The sequence below is a fragment of the Triticum aestivum genome, chromosome 5D (genome assembly GCF_018294505.1).
Source record: "Triticum aestivum cultivar Chinese Spring chromosome 5D, IWGSC CS RefSeq v2.1, whole genome shotgun sequence".
NCBI classification, from domain to species: Eukaryota; Viridiplantae; Streptophyta; class Magnoliopsida; order Poales; family Poaceae; genus Triticum; species Triticum aestivum.
Window position 1 is genome coordinate 439,204,528 of NC_057808.1, and position 13,644 is coordinate 439,218,171.

Consider the following 13,644-nt stretch of genomic DNA (forward strand, 5'->3'; position numbering starts at 1 on the left):
ATACCAGGTGTAGAGGCCTGTTGCACGGGCTCGATCACACTGGAAGTGGTCTTCGGATCTCCGGACAACTTCCGAAGCGAGGAGTTAATCTTCGATATCGTCCCCTTCCGCAGTAGCTATCACGCACTGCTCGGACGAACCGTATTCGCCAGATTCAATGCGGTACCGCATTATGCATACCTCAAGCTCAAAATTCCAGGACCTCGCGGGGTTATAACAGTTAATGGAAACACAGAACGCTCGCTCCGTACGGAGGAGCACACTGCGGCCCTTGCAACAGAAGTGCAAAGCAGCCTTCTGAGACAAACCGCCAATTCGGCGATAAAGCCCCCGGACACCTTCAAGCGAGTCTGGAGTACCCTGCAACAGGATCGCCCGGCACGTTAAGAGCTCGCCTAGCAATTCGGCCTCCGTCATAGTCCCAGTCAAGCGGCGAACTTTGTGCCGCGCGTACATAATTACGCACTCAAGATACCATGGGCATAGGCGGAGGCACGACTATGGCACGACCCACAATGCGGCTCAACCTCCTCAGGGCTCGTATATCTTTATCATTTTTTCTCTTTCAGGACCCTATTCTATAGAAGCCCTTTCCGATAGCTTGATTATCGGACCCATTACGGGAAGGAAATACCAAGGAAGCAAGAACCTCTGACGTACAAGGGAATCCCCCGGTGGTCTCTGATAACGATCGCTATACCTGTTTTACATACCCATACGCAGCTTGCCCTTGGATAGGACATGTCAAATAGTCCTATTTTTTGCTTATTACACTACTTGTATGCATACGCTTTGACGTATCATTTAAATAACAATGTACAGCGTTAGCTTATTATTACATTTCTTCATCTTTTTCCTTGTCTGCTTATTTACGACAAATTGCACCCGTACATTCTGATACGTCCAGTGCGCCAGGGGCTTCAGTGTACCCCATAACACGGCAAGAAAAGTCCGAACACTTTCGACAGTGCGGCACCCCGAACTTATAGCATTATAAGCATCAACTCCGAATCATGTCTTGGGTCAATAGTTGGGTTTGCCCGGCTCCCATGTTTTGGTACCTTACGTTCCGCTATATCGGCTAAGGTAGCACTGGGAGAACTACTGCGATTGTGTCCCGGTTCTTCCGCACGAGCACCTTAGTAGAGAAAGCCGAAAACTGACTGTCATGATGCGGCGAGAGCTGGTCGCTGTTCGAGAGGTCTCAAATCCTTAAAGATTTTTTCCGCTTAGGGCGAGGAGTCGGCCTTGTCATTTTGGCATCAACTGGTCGCTCAAGGGCATCGGATGTTTGGTCCCAGTATACTGAGACCAGAACAACTTCTCCATCGAGCTCCCTTCCTCGGCCCGGTAGAACTCCGCGGCATCCGATACACTGCTGGGTAGATCTGCGAACGCTCCTGGAGAGCTCCGAATTCGGGTAAGTAAAAGGAAAGTTTCCTTCACATGCTTGCTTTGCATAATGAATGCCTTACCCGCCGCTATCTTCTTGACCGCCTGAATCTCCTGGAGGGCCTTTTGGGCTTCGACCTTGGCATTTTGTGCGTTCTCGAGGGCCTTCGCAAGCTCGGACCCCTGCGTCTTAGAGTCACGCTCCAAGGACTCGTATTTCTTGAAAAAATCCCGAAGCTCTTGCTGAGCCTCGCCGAGTCAGGCCTCTTGCTTCTCGCGCTCGGTGCACTCCTTGGCCGCTTTGTCTTCGGCCTCGGACAGCGCCTTCTTCAGGGCCGCCACTTCGGTCGTGGCCCCTAGCAAAATTCATGACGATCCTATGATCTAACAACAACCTTCTTTTTTTTCTTTATCAATATACGGACGGGGTATCACTTACCTTTGTTCTCTTCGAGCTGCCTCTTGGTAAGGCTGAGCTCTTCCTTGGACCGCTCAAGGTCCCGGTTCAGTCCGGAGACCTCCGCAGTACGAGCGGCAGCGGCCAGCAGCGAAGCCTGCTTTTTTCACATAGACATATTCTGATTAGACTCCTGTGATTATTATTTGATCCTCTGTTTGGCCTTTCTTTGCGAACACCAAACAGAGCATCAGGGGCTACTGTCGTTGCTATAACATTTTCTCATAATTTGATTACTTACCTCAAAGCCTGTTAGGAGGCTGGCACATGCTTCAGTCAGTCCGCTTTTGGCGGACCGAACCTTCTCGACCACCGCACTCATGATAGTGCGGTGCTCTTCGTCAATGGAAGCGTCGCGAAGCGCTTCCAGCAAGTTGTCCGATGCCTCTGGATGGACAAAGGCCATCGGCACAGACGGCTCGCCCCCCTTAGCGAGGGGTCGCCTGACAGAATCCGAAACCACTGGAGGTTCCGGCGCAGTATCTGGCTGGGGGCCAAACTTGCTGCCCCCGTCATTAGAGCCCACGGGAGTCTTGCCCCCCATGCGCCTAGCATCTGGGATGCCGCCTTGGAGCGCCTCCAGAACTATCTCCCCTTGGTTCAGTGCCCTTTGAGACAACACCTCAACGTCGTCCGTAGGGCGGGAGGAGGTGGCGGTCGGAAGTGAATCGCTGTTCATCGCCGACTGGCCCAAAGACTCATCCGAAGAGGATACGTCGATATGGGCTTTGGATGGACTGCATGATCATGTTTGGCATAATAAGAAGCAATAAAACAAAACATACCAGAACTATTGTGGTATCCGGATACTTACGACTTTGCCCGGGGCTTGTCCCTCGGCAACCACTCCTCGTCGCTATAAGCGGCTGTTGTGGAGTAGTCCGGAAGGATCGTCCTTCCCTTCTTGGACCCTTCAACCTCCCCGGATGGGGCGACCTTCCTTTTCTTGTCTCCCCCGGCTGGGGGGGGGGAGAACTTTCCTCTTCCTCCTCCTCGTTTTCGTGGGAGGAAGGCGCCTCGGTGTTATCGGACGATGAGTCCGATACGACCTTGCGCCGGAGACCTTTCCTGGTCCCTGCGGCCTTCTTCTCCGACGCCTCACAGGGCGCCGGAACCAGCATCTCCGTTAAGAGAGCCTCTGCTGGATCTTCAGGCAGAGGGGCTGGACAATCGATCCGCTCCGCTGTTGCTACCCAGTCCTGTTAAAATGGCGTGGAGGCTCAGATCCCTCACATGATTATACTAGGGAAAGGAACATCTTGTGAGATATAAAGAGCTTACCGGATTGGCAGGGCGCTTTGTGCTCAGTCCGCGATCCTCGGTAAGGGGAGGAGGTACCTCGGCGGCCATGAACAACACCTTCCAGACGTCTTTGTGGGTCGTGTCGAAAAGCTCTCACAGCGTCTGGTGCTCGGCCGTGTCAAACTACCACATATTGAATGCCCGTCTTTGACACGGGAGGATTCGGCGGAAGAGCATGACCTGGACCACGTTGACAAGCTTGATTTTCTTGCTTATCATATTCTTGACACAGTTCTGTAGTCCGGTCAGCTCCACTGACGAACCCCAGGATATGCCCTTCTCTTTCCAGGAGGTGAGCCACATGGGGATGCCGGATCGAAATTCAGGGGCCGCCACCCAGTTGGTGTCGCGCGGCTCGGTGATGTAGAACCACCCCGATAGCCACCCCTTCACGGTCTCCATATAGGAGCCTTCGAGCCAGGTGACGTTGGGCATTCTGCCCACCATGGCGCCTCCGCACTCCGCTTGCTGGCCGACCACCACCTTTGGTTTCACGTTGAAGGTCTTCAGCTATAGGCCGAAGTGGGGCTTGATGCGGAGGAAGGCCTCGCACACGACGATAAACACCGAGATGTTGAGGATGAAATTGGGGGCCAGATCATGGAAGTCCAGCCCGTAGTAGAACATGAGCCCGCGGACAAATGGGTGGAGAGGAAATCCCAGTCCGCGGACGAAGTGGGTGAGGAATACAACCCTCTCATGGGGTTCTGGAGTAGGGACGATCTGCCCCGCGTCTGGGAGCCGGTGCGCGATGTCTGCGGCCAGGTCTCCGGCTTCCCGGAGCTTCGTAATGCCCTCCTCCGTAACGGAGGAGACCATCCACTTGCCTCCCGCTCCGGACATGTTTGGAATGGCTTTGCGGAGAAGATGAGAACTTGGGCGCTGGAGCTCGAGTGCTCGTGAATGGATTGGCAGGGGAAGAAGAGGGCGTGGGTGAAAAAGAGGAACCCTTGTCCCTTTATAAAGGCGATAGAAACTGTGCGCCTCCCCACTTGCCCCGTAAAATCGCTTATTCCCAAAGTGCCGCGATTGATGGCACGGTTGGGTTACCCACACCCGTATTGATGAGAATCCCGTGATAAGGGGACACGATCTCTGCTTCAACAAGACGTGCCAAGAAAACCGCCTCGCAATATGTGCAATAGCTGGTTGAGAAAAACAGTTCAAATAATGATCGGGCCGTTGCGTGATGTCACGCTATGAAATTTGTCAGCAGATTAGATTTGTGGGATATTGTACTCTCTACGGTGGTATGTGGAATTTGTTTTGCAGAGCCGGACATGATCCTTGTGTTCATAATCTTCTATGGAGTATTCGGAGGAGGAACCCGCCTTGCAATGCCGAAGACAATCTGCGCGCCGGACTGATCGTCATTGAAGCCTGGTTTAAGGGCTACTGAGGGAGTCCTGGATTAGGGGGTCCTCGGACAGCCGGACTAAATACTTTGGCCGGACTGTTGGACTATGAAGATACAAGATTGAAGACTTCGTCCCGTGTCCGGGTGGGACTCTCCTTTGCGTGGAAGGCAAGCTTTGCAATTCGGATATGTAGATCTCCTCCCTTGTAACCGACTCTGTGTAACCCTAGCCCCCTCCGGTGTCTATATAAACCGGAGGGTTTAGTCCGTAGGACAAGAACAATCATAATCATAGGCTAGCTTCTAGGGTTTAGCCTCTACGATGTCGTGTTAGATCAACTCTTGTAATACTCATATCATCAAGATCAATCAAGCAGGAAGTAGGGTATTACCTCCATCGAGAGGGCCTCAACCTGGGTAAACATTGTGTCCCCCGCCTCCTGTTACCATCCGCCTTAGACGCACAGTTCGGGACCCCCTACCCGAGATCCGCCGGTTTTGACACGGACAAGGAGTTCATATGCAGTCTTCTTGAAGAATTTGTGAAGATATACCCTGTTGATGATGTGGCACACAGTATCAATTGCCACAATCCAGAAATGACGAGGTGTCTTGTATTCATCAAGCATAGTGCGAGCCATCTCAACAAGAGTCATGTTCTTGCGCTCCACGACGCCATTCTGCTAAGGAGTATAAGGAGCAGATAACTCATGAGTAATACCAAGTTCATCAAGATAGTCATCAAAACCGGTATTCTTGAATTCAGTTCCATTGTCACTTCTGATGTGCTTGATCTTCACACCAAAGTTGGTTGAAGCCCTTGAGGAAAATCGTTTGAAGACTTCCTGCGCTATGCACCCATGTGTAACGAGAGTAATCATCAACAATAACAAAGCCATATAGAGATGCTTCATTAGTGAATGCAGAGTAATGGTGAGGGCCAAAGAGATCCATGTGAAGCAATTCAAATGGTCGAGTGATAGTCATGATAGTCTTCGCTGGATGCTTGGCCTTGGTCATTTTTCCAGCTTCACAGGCTCCGCACAAGTGATCCTTGAGGAATTTGACATTCTCAATGCCAATGACATGCTTCTTCTTCGCAAGCTTGTGAAAGTTCCTCATGCCAGCATGACCTAGTCGTCGATGCCATAGCCAGCCTTCTGAAGCTTTTGCAAGTAGACATATAGCCGGTTGTGGTCCTGTAGAGAAATCAACAATATACAGATCTCCTCTCCTAAAGCCTTCGAAGACTTTGGAATTGTCAGCTTCCATGATCACAATGCAACGATACTTGCCAAATATAACAACCATATCAAGATCACAAAGCATTTAGACTGACATGAGGTTGTATCCTAAGGGCTCGACAAGCATGACTTTGTCCATGTGTCGATCCTTTGAGATCGCAACCTTACCTAGACCCAATACCTTACTTTTGCCTTTGTCAGTGAAGATGATATGCTTCAGAAGCGATGGAGATAAGGGAACATCCATCAATAGATTCTTGTCACCAGTCATGTGATTCGTACATCCACTATCGAGGACCCACTCGGTGGCTTTGGGTTGATCATCCTGCAGATGAATTAGTGCAACTTATGAACTCATATACTTCATCAGTGAAGAATATGACATCAATTTCATCAGATCAATTTCATCAAGCAATAGAACAGATAAAGCAGTAGGAGGATATGAGAAATGAGGATTCATTTCTTCATGATTAGCCTGCGTCCTTTCAGGCAACTTTCAGGTCTCCAGCAAATTCTTCAGATGTTTAAGCATGTCTGGAGACTTGACCTTGCATAAGAGATTAGTTCTTTTTCTTCACCACCCACATTTGAAGGGGTGGCAAAGAGTTCATCATTCTGCGAGCTCCATAAGAGAAAGGTGGCATAGAAGCCATCCCACTTCGTTTCATATAAGAGGAGTTAGGGTAAGCATATGAGTAAGCAGAGAAGTTCTTCAAGGACTTATGAACATAATGGTTAGAAGAATAATGCTTATCTTCATAGCCCTTAAATCTTCCCTGCGAAACAGAAGTGTTAGCTCGATGATGTTCATATGAGGACTTTGATCCTTTTGAGGAATTTGATCCACGTGAGGAATTTGGTCCGTATGAGGACTTGGATCCATATGAAGAATTTGGTCCATATGAAGAATTTGATCTGGGTTTCCTATTATTCACAGGTGATGTCATGATGACATTCAACTGAAGACTTTCAAGGCACCTTTTGGGAACCCAGATTTTCTTCATAGGGGAACCGTTCCTGCAGTTAGTGCCAACATATCTAGCAAATACTTCACCATTCTGATTTTGAACAGTTTATAGTTGGAGTTGATGAGGACATAGACCTGGGGTAGGGCAATAGGCCTGACCTATACGTCCTACCTAAGGTCCTTGTCCTAGAAGCAAAGAAGTTCAAGAGTAAATAGAGGGGCCCAACAAAGGTGTCGAGTGCAATCCACTCGACCTACCATTCACTCGGAGACCCCTCCTTATTTAGGTCACTCGACCACTAAACCACTCGACGTGCAGAAGACCTAAAGCCACTCCGCGCAGCAATGGTCGGGCGTTTACTCATATACTTAATGATCATTTATAGCACTTTATTACAGACGTTACCTGTAACGCTCTCTATTTATGTACATTGAACCCTGTGTAACGGAGGGGAGCTGGGGTCCTGGCGCACTCTATATAAGCCACCCCCCTCCTCTGGGACAAGGGTTCGCATCCCTGTAAACACACACATACATAATCCAGTTGACCGCCTCCCGGCTCTGAGACGTAGGGCTGTTACTTCTTCCGAGAAGGGCCTGAACTCGTAAAACTCATGTGTACAACTTCGCCATTGCTAGGATCTCGCCTCTCCATACTTACCCCCCTATTCTACTGTCAGTCTTAGTACCACGACAGTTGGCGCCCACCGTGGGGCGGGTGTCTTAGCGACTTATTGGAGAAGTTGCGATTTTTTTGATCCCCATCATCATGGTTTCTGGCGGAGGATTGGCCGAGGGCCGCGAGATCCGTCTCGGCGCGCTCGTGTTAGTTGCCGACGACTCCGCTTGGCTCCACTCGACGTCGAGGCGCTCCCCGTCCGCGGGGCAACGCACTTTCGCGCGTGCGTCCGCGGCGTCCTTCTTCGGCAGCCGTCGACTCAGTATCGGTCGGCTCCTGTGGCGTCCTCGCTCCCTGCTGCTCGCCGGCGCAAGCGTTCCGGTCGGTCGCGGCTCCAACGGTGGGTGACGCATGCGGTGGCTCGCCTGTCGGCCACCCCATAAGTCGCGGCAATCGAGCCCGACGAAACTCTCTACGGCCTGTTCGACTGGTTCCGCCGAGACTGCATCCGAGTGCGACATCAGTGATCCCACGGTGGAAGTCCTGATGGTCAACGGACCGCGCAGTCCTCCTGGCTTCCCCCGCGACGACGGTGGCGATGGCGGCGGCGATCCGTCGCACGTCCACGAGGAGTACCGTCCCGAGCCCCTCTCTTCGCAAGAGGGAAGAGCTTCGCCGCCGTAACATGGATGCACTTCACACTCCTATCGTTGGAGAAACCCCCGAGGCTCAGGCCTTGGAGGAGGTGCGCCTGGCCAACTTGGCTGAGCGCACTCGACTGGAGAACCTCCAGCATGCACTCGACGAGCGTGCTCGACAGCGGATTCCTGAGTCCAATCGACGACAACATTTTCCGCCTCCGACTCAGGTATACCGAACTCCGATTCAGAATCTCATAGCTGTAGCCCGAATAGCAGAGTCGATTCATCCATCCCAGTCAGAAGCTGGCAGAGGTTTGATGCAGATCTGGGCTTTACTCCGGGCAGCGGGAGAGAAGAACACAGCAGTGTCTCAGTCGCGAAATAGGATTCATAGCAGATCTGTGATGGCAGACACAGTTCAGTCGGCTCACAGCCCAAGATCGCCTCCAAGGCGTGAGGGACGTGGAGATCGGCGAGATCAGTACAGAAACCGTGAGCAGTATGATCACCGACTCGACCACGATGATCGTCGTCGAGTGCCCACGCCTCCCCCAAGGAGTGGGTCATACGTGCCTCGGCAGCACGATGACAGACGCCCTCACAATGGTGGGCGAAGGATTCCAGTCGACCCCCGAGAGCCGGGCTTTGATGCGAGATCTATTCTCATTCAGGGTCTGGTTGATAGGAATAGAGCTCACAGAGAAGGTCATGACAGAGACTATCCGATTGGCAGCATAGTACATGTCTCAGGCCCAGAGTGTTTCAGCAGAGCCATCAGGGCTGCAGTGATTCCTCCCAACTTCAGGTTGGCGACTGGAGTCAGCAAGTTCACTGGTGAGTCCAAGCCTGACACTTGGCTTGAGGACTACCGAGTGGCTGTTCAGATTGGCGGCGGCAATGATGAAGTGGCCATGAAGCACCTTCCTCTGATGTTGGAGGGCTCGGCCAGAGCGTGGTTGAATCAGTTAGCACCTGGCAGCATATATAGTTGGGATGAACTCACTCAAGTGTTTGTCAGAACCTTTCAAGGTACATGCAAACTGCCAGCAGGGTTAACAGAGTTGCAATCCTGTGTGCAGAAACCGAATGAAACCTTGAGGGATTATATCCAGAGATGGATCACATTGCACCACACAGTGGAAAATGTGTCAGATCACCAAGTAGTTTGTGCCTTCAAGGAAGGTGTTAAGTATCGAGAATTGAACCTGAAGTTTGGTCCGACGGGAGATATGTCCCTGAGTCGGATGATGGAGATCGCCACCAAGTATGCCAATGGTGAAGAGGAGGACCGACTCCGGAGTGGCAAGCACAAAACAGTCGCCCAAGAAACCGGAGGAGGGAATTCCAGTCGGAAGCAGAAGTGCAAAGCCGAGCCAGCAGCTCCTGGTGAAGCTTTAGTTGTGGCCCAAGGGAAGTTCGAGGGGAATCCCAAAGGGCCATGGAACCCTAAGAAAGTGAAAGATCAAGATGGAAATGATGTGTTGGATTTACCGTGCCACATTCACACCAAAAAAGATGAAGAGGGTAATTTCATTTACCCTAAACACACCACTCGACAGTGTCGGCTCCTGATCCAGCAGTTCTGAGAGAAACAACCCAAAGGGTGAGGATAAAGAAGAAGAAGAAGATGATTTCCCCAACGTCAATTCCACTCTGATGATTTTTGCTGATGTTGAGAGCAAAAGTCGACTGAAAGTCATTAACAGAGAAGTGAACATGGTCGCTCCAGCGACACCCAGTTATTTGAAGTGGTCTCAGACTGCCATTACATTCGACCAGTCTGATCACCCAGCGCGCATAGCCACCCCTGGGAGGCAAGCGTTGGTGGTCGACCCAGTTGTTGAAGGCACTCGACTGACTAAGGTACTGATGGATGGTGGCAGTGGTCTGAATATACTTTATGCTGAAACCTTGAAAGGGATGGGCATTCTGATGTCCTAACTCAGTGAAAGCAATATGATTTTCCATGGGGTTATACCTGGCAAGAAGGCTGAATCACTCGGCCAGATCGGCCTTGATGTGGTTTTCGGTGATCCCAAGAATTACCGCAAGGAAAAGTTGACATTTGAAGTCATGGATTTCCAGAGTGCTTATCATGGTATTCTGGGTAGGCCTGCTTATGCACGTTTTATGGCTCGACCATGTTACGTGTACCTCAAATTGAAGATGCCTGGTCCCAGAGGAGTGATCACTATCACTGGCAATCGGCAGAAGGCAGAAGAGTGCTTCTAGAAGGGCTCAAAGATCGCCGATGCACAAATGGCAGTAGTAGAATTGCAAGAGTATTAGAAAAATGCAGATCCAAGTGATTTGCTACGAGCCAAGAAGCCTGCCACAGACTCTGCATTTCAGTCGTCCGGTGAAACGAAGCCGATTCACATTCACCCGACCGATCCCAATGCTGCTTCGACTCACATCTCAACAACACTTGACAGCAAATAGGAAGAAGCGCTCATCCAGTTCCTCCGTGAGAACTGGGACATCTTTGCATGGAAACCTTCTGACATGCCAGGTGTTCCTAGGGGGCTGGCTGAGCACCGTTTGCGAGTCGACCCAAAAGTGAAACCAGTCAAGGAACATCTTCGACGGTCCACCGTACAGAAGAGAAAAGCAATTGGTGAAGAAGTGGCTCGGCTCCTGGCAGCTGAGTTCATCCGAGAGATTTACCACTCCGAGTGGCTCGCCAATGTTGTCATGGTCCCCAAGAAGGACGACTCGCTTCGCATGTGCATTGACTTCAAGCATATTAATCAGGCCTGCCCGAAAGATCATTTTCCTCTCCCCCGCATCGACCAAATAGTCGACTCGACTGCGGGGTGTGAGCGCTTGTCCTTTTTGGACACCTATTCCGGGTATCATCAGATCCGACTGTATGGACCCGATGAGATAAAAATAGCTTTCATCACTCCATTCGGGTGCTTCTGTTATGTCACCATGCCATTCAGCCTCAAGAACGCCGGAGCCACATTCATGAGAATGATTCAGAAGTGTCTGCTCACCCAAATCAGTCGGAATGTGGAAGCATACATGGATGACACTGTGGTCAAGTCACGTAAGGGTTCTGACCTGCTGGCTGACCTTGCTAAAACTTTTGCCAACCTGAGAAGGTATGATATCAAGCTTAATCCATCAAAGTGCACATTCGGAGTTCCTGGCGGAAAATTACTCGGTTTCCTCGTTTCCGAACGAGGGATCGACGCTAACCCAGAGAAAGTTGGTGCTATACTCCGGATGAAACGCCCTGTGCGTGTGCACGATGTCCAGAAGGTTACTGGTTGTTTGGCCGCCTTTATTCGATTCATTTCTCGCCTCGGCGAAAAGGCATTGCCTCTTTACCGACTGATGAAGAAGTCTAATAAGTTTGAGTGGACTCCTGAAGCTGATGCAGCGTTTGTAGAGCTCAAAGCTCTGCTTTCCACCCAGCCGGTGCTTGCTGCCCCAATCAACAAAGAGCCTTTACTGCTTTACATTGCAGCCACTGGACAAGTTGTCAGTACAGTACTCACGGTCGAGCGGGAAGAGGAAGGAAAAGCCTATAAAGTTCAACGCCCAGTGTATTATGTTTCTGAAGTTCTGACCCCATCAAAGCAAAGATATCCACATTATCAGAAGCTTGTTTATGGGATTTACATGACCACAAAGAAAGTTGCACAATATTTCTCTGACCACTGCATTACAGTCGTCAGCGACGCTCCATTATCATAGATTCTGAACAACAGAGATGCAACTGGTCGAGTGGCAAAGTGGGCGATTGAACTCCTTCCCTTGGATATCAAGTTTGAGGCAAAGAAAGCTATCAAGTCCCAAGCAATAGCAGATTTCCTCGCCGAGTGGATCGAATAGCAACTGCCGACTCAAGTTCACTCGGAGCACTGGACCATGTTCTTTGATGGTTCCAAGATGCTGAATGGTTCCGGCGCTGGGGTGGTACTGGTATCCCCCCGAGGAGACAAGCTCAGATATGTTCTCCAGATTCACTTTGATTCCTCCAATAACGAAGCTGAATATGAAGCACTCTTATATGGGTTACGTATGGCCATTTCACTCGGCGTCCGTCGCCTCATGGTCTACGGCGACTCAGATTTGGTAGTCAATCAAGTGATGAAGGAGTGGGACGTCAGAAGCCCAGCTATGACTGGTTACTGTAATGCAATGAGGAAGTTGGAAAAGAAGTTTGAGGGGTTAGAGCTCCATCATATACCCCGACTGAAAAATCAAGCAGCTGATGATTTGGCAAAGATAGGTTCCAAGAGGGAAGTCATTCCCAGCAATGTGTTTTTGGAACACATTCATACACCTTCAGTTCAAGAAGATCCTTTCACTGAAGAGCCCCCGCAGCCCAAGAGTGCCACAGATCCTACTGAAGTCGAAGTCCCAGCCGTGGTCGACTTGATCATGGAGGTTTTGGTCATCACTCCCGACTGGACAGTGCCGTATATTTCATACATTCTCAGGAAGGAACTCCCAGAGGATGAAGAAGAGGCTCGACAGATCGTCCGTCGATCCAAAGCCTTTACTGTGATAAGAGGACAGTTGTTCAGAGAAAGTGTGGCTGGAGTCTGCCAGAAATGCATAACACCAGAAGAAGGTCGAGTGATCCTCAACGACATCCACTCGGGGACCTGTGGTCATCATGCGTCCTCTCGGACCATTATGGCCAAAGCATACCGAGCAGGATTTTACTGGCCACGAGCAAACGAGATGGCAAAAGAAATAGTCGACAAATGTGAAGGTTGCCAGTTTTACTCCAACATGTCTCACAAGCCTGCGACGGCCCTGAAGACCATTCCACTCTTCTGGCCCTTTGCTGTTTGGGGATTGGATATGGTTGGACCTCTGAGGACTGGTAGGAGCGGCTTCACTCATGTGCTTGTAGTAGTCGACAAGTTTACCAAATGGATTGAAGCCAAGCCTATCAAACACCTTGAAGCCAGTACTGCTGTCAGTTTCATCAGAGAGTTAACATTCAGATATGGTGTTCCACACAGCATCATCACTGACAACGGGTCAAACTTCGATTCTGATGAGTTCAGAGCCTTCTGTGCTTCTCAAGGTACTCGAGTCGACTATGCTTCAGTCGCCCACCCCAGTCGAATGGACAAGCTGAAAGAGCAAATGGATTGATTCTCAAAAAGCTGAAACCCCGACTAATGCGTGATCTCAAACACGCAGCAAGAGCCTGGGTCGATGAACTTCCATCAGTGTTGTGGGGACTGAGGACAACTCCCAATCGGTCGACTGGCAGAACTCCATGTCGTGGTTCTAAGTCTGACAGTAGAATGGGGGGTAGGGATGTAGAGGCAAGAAACTAGCTATGGAGAAGTTGTACGCACAAGTTTTACGAGTTTAGGCCCTTCTCGGAGGAAGTAACAACCCTACGTCTCGGAGCCCGGAGGTGGTCGACTGGATTATATGCGTGTGTGTTACAGGGGGTGCGAACCCTTGTCCCAGAGGAGGGGGGTGGCTTATATAGAGTGCGCCAGGATCCCAGCTCCCCTCCGTTACACAGGGTTCAATGTTCATAAAGAACGAGCGTTACAGGTAACGTCCGTAGTAAAGTGCTATAAATGACTATTAAGTCTAAGGGTAAATGCCCGACCGTTGCTGCGTGGAGTGGCTTTAGGTCTTCTGCACGTCGAGTGGTTTAGTGGTCGAGTGACCTAAA